Genomic DNA, 7896 nt, shown 5'->3' with positions numbered 1-7896 from the left:
ACTTTGTAAAACTGGGATCTTTCGGTAGCACCACATTCTCTCTTGGTCAATTCGACTCGCAAACATTAAATTCATCTTCTTTAACCATGAATCCAACTATACGGGATTAAAAAAACAAAAGATTGAGCACAAATTTGCCCAAAATCATTGTTACGGTGTGAAGATTAAAATCAAACCTGAATTCACATAGAACCGTAGAGAGAATTAGGGTTTCATATAGTAAACGATCTATGTTTTTTCCCCCAAAGAAAGTTCAATACTACAGGGACGTAAATTTCAAAATTTTCAAATTTGGGACGTACGGAGCCTAATTTCCTCTATTACTTTAGTTCCCCAACTTTCATTAATTCTATTCTATGAAAATTTTCGTGATTTTACAAAAAGTATTCTAAAATATTTAGTTTGATTGAAAATACATTGTAGTCGGACTTCAATATTTTGTTTTGTAGTATTAGTAAAAAGTGGGGTAACTGATTGATTAGAGTATGAGCATACATGATTCCAGTAATGCCAATTTGCAATCCTATAGTAGTATTGAGGTCGTGTCTCTAATTTTCCACCATATGATTGTATCAACTCTACGGCGGTGGATCCAACAATATTATCGGAAAGGGCCCTTGCACAGGGCGGCCCCCTGTATACAGGGGCCTGTATGGCCGCCCTGTACAAGTAGTAGGGCCCAATATTATAGACTATTGTCCAAGGTTGTCCTGCCTGGATGAAACATGCTTTTCTTCTCAATTTTATGCTATTTGCTAACCCCTTAACTTTTTGAAGTTCCTTTATGTCATTGATTAGATGAATTGAATAATATTAGACATTATTAAGTAAAAGAATAGCAAGGTTTTATTTTTAGTACTTTTCAATTTTATTTAGTATTGTATATCAAACGTGGACAATTCTTGTTTGTGCCCTTGGTAGTCATTCTGGAGAAAGCAAAAGTAGATACTAGATATCATAATTCCTTTGGAAAACACACACACACACACAAAATAAAAGGTGGAATAAATTCAATACTTTGTAACACATATGGGAAAATTTCAAACACCTTAACCGGTCTAGATTAATGTTATAAGAATTGGACGACGGGGAATCAATTCAGCTACAGAAAGAAAAAAAAAATTAAAAGTATTGAACCATTAAAATAAGTCGCAAACAAATCGTTTCACACCAAGAACTAGGCATTCATCTTCATTTTTTTTAATTGATTTTTTTTCACTCATTCGATTATTTGACTCTTTACATTTTCTGGATCTATGTCTTAACTTAAGATTCTCTTATAACATCGATAGTTGGAAATTCAACTTACTTAGTACTCTAGTCCTGAAATTTAATGAACTAGCTGTCTAGCTTGGAAAGGAACAAAATATCAGATAATATTTATGCCGATGGTGCTCGTTCCTACACTTCTGTCAAAAATGGGCATTAAATCCTAGTTCCCCACAATGACCAAACTATGTCCTATTTGATGGAAATTAAAATCAAAATATTCAAAATCAATAATTAATTTTAATCACATCAGTTCAATTGCTATCAAAATTTACTAAAAATCTAATTTTAATCTGCACCAAACATAGGCTATATATCTCCTAGTACTGCAAAATTCATATCACAATAAATGGAAGAAATTAAATTTTATTGAAATAAGAAAAAAGTACCTCAATAAATACCAAATCATAGACAAAATAAAAAGAGTAATGCTATTTACCAGCGTTAATATTTAACACCAGTTTAGGTGGAAATATTAGTAACATTAAATTACATATTTAACGAAATGAATTACATAATTTTATATTTAATTGAACATATCATTTAATACCACCTAAACTGGTGTTCGATAGCATTATTCAAATAAAAATGAGGAGGAATTGATGTTTCTAGAAATAAGCAAAACGAAAAGGCAAAATAAAAAATCATTGTTGAATTTATTCTTTAGATTTAAAGATATTCTGTGTTACAATACTGTTTCGTGCGGGTTAGTCGCTAATAATTAAAAAGGATCAGACGATTGTGTAAGGGACAAACCTCTTAAGATAAAGTCCCAAAAAGGGATGTTCTTTTATTGGCGATGACTTTACAATTGGAAATTAAAAACAAAATGCCTCCAAGGGACGCAAGCACACGAGTTACTGAAGAAAGTGTTTAAATTTAAGCTAAGGAATTTAAAATTACATATTCTCTGTTCGAGAGTTTTTGATTCGGTCCTTTTGCTCTATGTCTTTTCTCCCTTTTATACTCCATGGATGATCTCTTTATGATCAACCGCCTAAAAACTGCTTGATCGTTCTACAACTGCCTACTTTCCTCGTAATGGCCAGCTTGTCATGAAACTGCCTTTTTTAACTGCTGCCATTACTCTTCTTCGTACAACCGTTTTCGATTGAATTCCTTGAGTCGTGGAACGTGATAGGGCTGCTTTAACAATTGCTTTGATAACTGCACTTCTTGATAACCACAACACTTTATGTTTGCTAAGACCTTGGGCGACTTGAAGGTTTGGGCGAGAATAGAGTAACAGCTCTGGGCGACTGCATGGCACTCCATTCGCTCAGATTCTGGGCGACTTGCAAACTTGGGTGATGTCGTTACCGCGTTCTTGGGCCTCCCTATTTGGGCCTTCATCTTGAATTGTTTGATTGAGCTTTGTTCTTTAGGCTATTTGATTTGGGGACCCTTCAATTGGGTTTCATTCCTTGGACCGTTCGATTTGGGCTGAATTTTTATGTGTCAACAATTACCTCCCAATATGGCAGAATTAATACAAATTATTAAATTTTGCCATATTCACTTTGTGTTTCCAGCAACATTCGAAATTCTCAAGAATTTCAATCATTGTTTTCTTTCATAACTTGAAAGGTGCGATGTTTTGCAAACCCTTATAACCCCCAAACACGCCATTTCACTGCACCATTAAATCACGCCTCACTTTTTCGCGTCTCTCTCACGATTTACTGTTCATCTTTTGCTTCCCTGTTACTTAACTCTGAAAAAACTCCGTTTCATCCCTAATGGTTACTTCACAATCTCAAGCTGGCGACTCCTTTAGTTTTAATGACTTTCAGAAACTTCTGAGTCGTCCATACATAACTCCGAGTTTTCTCGCGCCCGCCAACGTCAAACTCAATGAGTTCTACCTAGATCCTTTCTTCAACAATGCAGAGGCAGTCGAACAGGCGGCGGTGGGCCAGCTGTTTCCTTGTACTCAAGGCCCTCCATTTCTAAACTCTCTGCCGCTGGGGCCACTTCGCGAAATAGGTATTCACACTTGGCCTAAATCTGATGTAGCTTTACGTAGGTGGCATACTCGTCTTGTGGGCCATGGCCCTACTAAGACACTTTTTGATAATGCTAGGATTTCTGATTTGTTAGAAATCTCTATTCGACCCCCTACTTTTGATTCAGCACTTTTTTCGATCCCTTTAAGTTTTTGGTCTTCCGAGTATAATACCTTTATTTTCCCTCTTGGCCCCATGTCTATTACTTTAAGGGATGTTGGGGCCCTAGTGAATCTACCACCTTTGGGCGATACCATTTTTCCTGGTGTCTTGGTTTCTGGTGGTACCCCAAAGTTTGGTAAAAATTACACCGAGTCTTATTCAAGCCTGCAAACCCTTCATAATCATTCGAGTGCTGAGCCTTCCCATACTGAGCGAGTGGCATTTTTTCTGGTTTGGCTTTGTAAATATGTTTTGTGTGTGCCAAGCATAAAGCCCTCCCTTAGTTATTTACCCATAGCGCACGAATTGGCGTGTGGCAGGTCTTTGAATTTATGTTCTTTCTTTTTGGCTGCCCTTTATAGAGGCATGTCTTCTCTTCAAACTCAATTGAAGAATGATGCACCTCCCACTGGTAGTGGACCTCTTTGGTTCATTCAACTGTGGTTGAGATCCTATTTTCCATTGCTTAGTGTTCCATCAATTTCTCATTCCTCTGCTAGCTGCTATGGGCTAGCCATTGAGCCCTTGGCTCCTGTAAATATGTCTAGAAGGGACATTTTTTCATTCTTTTATTCTTTGAATTCAATCACTTTCTTCTTTCCTTTTCCTCCTTTTTTAACTCCAAACTATGTGCATTCCCCCTCCACTATAGACAGCGCGAGCACCTCTCTGCTCATTTGGATCCAGTTTTTAACCGGGAGGGAGTTATTTCGTGATATTTTAACTGGGACCAATACCAAGGCAGGGGTAGAAATTTATGCTCCCCAATTTTTTGCTCGCCAACTTGGTTTCGGCCAAACTTGGCCTATTCCTCCTTGCTATTCAAGGAACTTGATTGATCGCTTTCATATTATTAATAAGGCGGAGGCAGAGGCTATAAATGCTCGCAATTTTCTTTTAACAAGCTATTTTTCATTAGCCTCCTTCAATTCTAGCCACGTCATCCATCCTCTTTTTGAACAGTTCTGGCCGTCAGTGAAGTGCAGATTGTTTGCGATTGATGCCAATCGTGCCTTTCATTCACTGGACCAGCCAAGCATTTCTTCCCCTCCTCCTGTTTTAGTCACTCCTTTATCCATCCGGAGTCCTTTTCCTCCTCGTCGCGCTAAACAATCTGCTCGTCCATCTTCTTCTCTCCCTGTCAAGCCTACTACAGCCAAGAGTGCCCTAAGTCGCAAACGGCCAGCCTCAGCATCTCCCATTCTGGAGGATGATGTTGATGATGATGATGATACCAATCTTATTATCAGGAGGAAGGTAATTAAATTGGTTTACTCACAAGCATACTTTTCCATACTTGAAACTTTTCTGTGTGCTGATGATTTATTTGGACTTCTCAGAAAAGTTCAGCCTCTCCTTTAAAGGCTTTGGCATCGGTAGCTCCTGCTCCATCATTTTTCGCTGAGGCTGCTTCATCCAAACTGGTTGATGAGGGGACTACGCTTAAAGAGACATCTTCAGTCCCAGAATCCTCATCACAACCCATGGATGAACCACTTTCTTCCCAGGGCGTCAACCCCCCAAACATCGAAGCAGAATGTAATTTAGTTTTTTGATGCTTTACCTTTGCTTGTGCTATTGGTTTCTGATTTGTTGCTTTTGAGTTCTGCAGATACTCCTATGAGTCTGCCCGTTGTGGCAACATCTTCTAGCTCAGACAAGGGGTAGTCCTCACGAATGGAGGAGTTGCAGGTAGCAGATTTGGCTGAGGATATGCCATCTTCCACGATTGTTGATGAGGTAATCTTTGCTTCACTTTTATTTTCATCTTGTTCGTTGTAGTGAGAATCTTCAATATTGGCAATTTTCTTTGCAAGATGCTGACAAGATTGTACGTTCTATCCAAAACTTGTTCGCTTCCTGGGGGCAAGTCAAGACATCTCGCCCTGCTCCATCTGATCGTCTTGCTGCTTCTTCAGAGGAAGATTTGAAATTCCTCAAGCAATCGATATTTGAGTACGTATCTTTCATGGATATGGACATTGGTAGGGCTAGTGCTGCCAAACACAAGGATAAATTTGAGCATTTGAATGCGAAGTTGGAGCAAGCACTGACACTTTCGTCGTTCAATCTTTCTGCCGATTTTAAAGCGACGTTGAAAGTTATCCACTCCGAGGTCCTTTCTTTACTGGCCAAGAATGCTGAACTAAAGGCCAAAAGTACTCAATATCTTCGCGCCGTATCTGAAAAAGAGTCTTTACGTCTGGAGATCAACAAGGCTGAGGATGAGTTGAAAGAAATCTCTTCCGAAGTCATGATTGAAGACTCTTTGATGGTTAGTTTGGCTGCTCAGATGAAGGAACTTCAAGCCAAAATGGACGACTGCAAGGCAAGAATGGCTGTTAAAAAGCGCAACGCCTCCCAGGGAATTGAGATAACTAAGTCCTTGGTTGAGCAGTATAAGAAGTTGGAAGTTGATGATGATGTCGTGGCCGAATTGAACATCACTTCCTCTCGGCAGAACGAGGATTGGGAAAAACTTAGGGAGCGAATTCGTTCAGTGTGGGGTGGACTGTAATTAAGACATATGACGCCTTTTTCTTTTGTAATTTCGCATTTGATTTCCCCCTTTGTAACCTCGTTCATCATTAATGAACATATATGTTAACTTCTTGTGTATTTATTTGACGTTTGTCTTTTAATCTCCAATTCTTCAAGCATTTAACTGCTTTGTGCTAAAAATCTTGCACATTTTCTTTTGACATTTCTATCTCTTTTCTCAAGACTTTGAGCTATTTAATTCCATTTACTAGGCAGAATGTGGCTGCTCATATTCTGTCTCTTCATCTCTACCCCCTATAAATGTACGTATGCTTCGCACTTTCCATCTTCCATCTTCATCTTCATTTTCTTCTTCGAAACCAATTTGTTGCCATTGTTTGGCATTCTGACAATCAATCCGAAACCTTCGTCTTTCTATAAAAATGAATTGTTTGGTCCGCCCATTTTACTATTTGCCTTGATGTCACTTTTGGAATGGGAGGTATATGAAATATTTTTTGGCCAGCAGCAAAGTTTTTACCATCGAAATTCTTCCCATCGTCTCTTTGTCCTTTACAAGGAGTTGATAATAGAAGGCAATTTTTGGGATGCTTGTGGGCCACCTTGCTTGCTGAGAGTGCTTCTCAGCCTCTCTGCCCGCCATTGCAGCGATACATTTAGGAAGGTGGTGAGGCCAGTCCACCCTCTTACTCGGCGACCCCACCATTGCAGCGATGCATTTAGGAAAGCGGTGCGAGACCAGTCCACCCTCTTACTCGGCGATCGACCGGGTGATCAGCTTACTTTTAATTGTAGTTTGTAGAACATCCATCATTTGTATTTTTACGTCTTTGTACTGAACGTTTGATAATAAAGGACTTTATTTGAACTATTTCGTTCTGACCTTGTTATCCTTAATCGTTCAACATATTTTGATTATGCTTTTATCTGTTCACATTCCCATAAAGAAGGAACGTATTTTCTCAAATATTTTCCATTAATGAATCTCACGTGCTTGGTGCCATCTAAATCTTCCAAATGATACGCTCCATTAGGCAACACACTATTTATTTTGTATGGTCCTTCCCAATTGGGCGACCGCTTCCCGTACTTTGGATCCTTGCTATCCAAAGGGAGTATTGTCTTCTACACTAGTTCACCCAGGCTGAACGACTTGGCTATGACCTTTTTATTATAAAACTTAGCCATTCTTTGTTTTTGAACTTGCAATCTATCGAAGACGTCCAACTTTAATTCGTCCAACCCCAATAAATTTTGAACTAGTGATTTGGTATACTCATCATCATTCAACTTATGTTGCAAGCACACTCTAATCAATTGCACATTGATTTTCATAGGCAAAACGACCTCCTGTCCATAAGCAAGTTGGAAAGGAGTAACTTTGGTACTTGACCGAGGTGATGTTCTATAAGCCCACAAGGCCTTGTTCAGACATTCGTGCCAATTTCTGGCATTTTCGTCTATCATCTTTCTGATGATTTTTTTAGAATCTTATTAGAAGATTCTGCTTGTCCGTTGGATTGAGCGTAATATGGTGTGGAGTTTACTAATTTAACTCCAAACTCGCTCAAAAATTTGTTCACTCGATCCCCATTCAAAGACGTTCTGTGATCTACCATCAACGTTTGTGGAATTCCAAACCTATAAATGATGTGATCACGGATAAACTCTATGACATTCTTTTGGATGATCTCTTTCAAAGGTACCGCCTCTACCCATTTGGTGAAATAGTCGGTTGCAACTATAATAAAAGTATGTTGCTTGGACGATGGGGGATAAATCTTCCCTATCAGGTCTATCGCCCAACTCTTGAACGACCAAGGTTTAATAATAGGTGCCATCTCTCGTGTTGGGGCCCTTTGTATTGGACTATACTTTTGGCATGCTAAACAACTCTTTGCATACTGAATGCATAATTCTCCCATCTTTGACCAAAAATATCCACTCCTAATAATTA

The sequence above is a fragment of the Olea europaea genome, unplaced genomic scaffold (genome assembly GCF_002742605.1).
Source record: "Olea europaea var. sylvestris unplaced genomic scaffold, O_europaea_v1 scaffold2789, whole genome shotgun sequence".
Lineage (NCBI taxonomy): Eukaryota > Viridiplantae > Streptophyta > Magnoliopsida > Lamiales > Oleaceae > Olea > Olea europaea.
The sequence above is the reverse complement of the archived record's forward strand: the minus strand, read 5'-3'. Positions refer to the sequence as shown.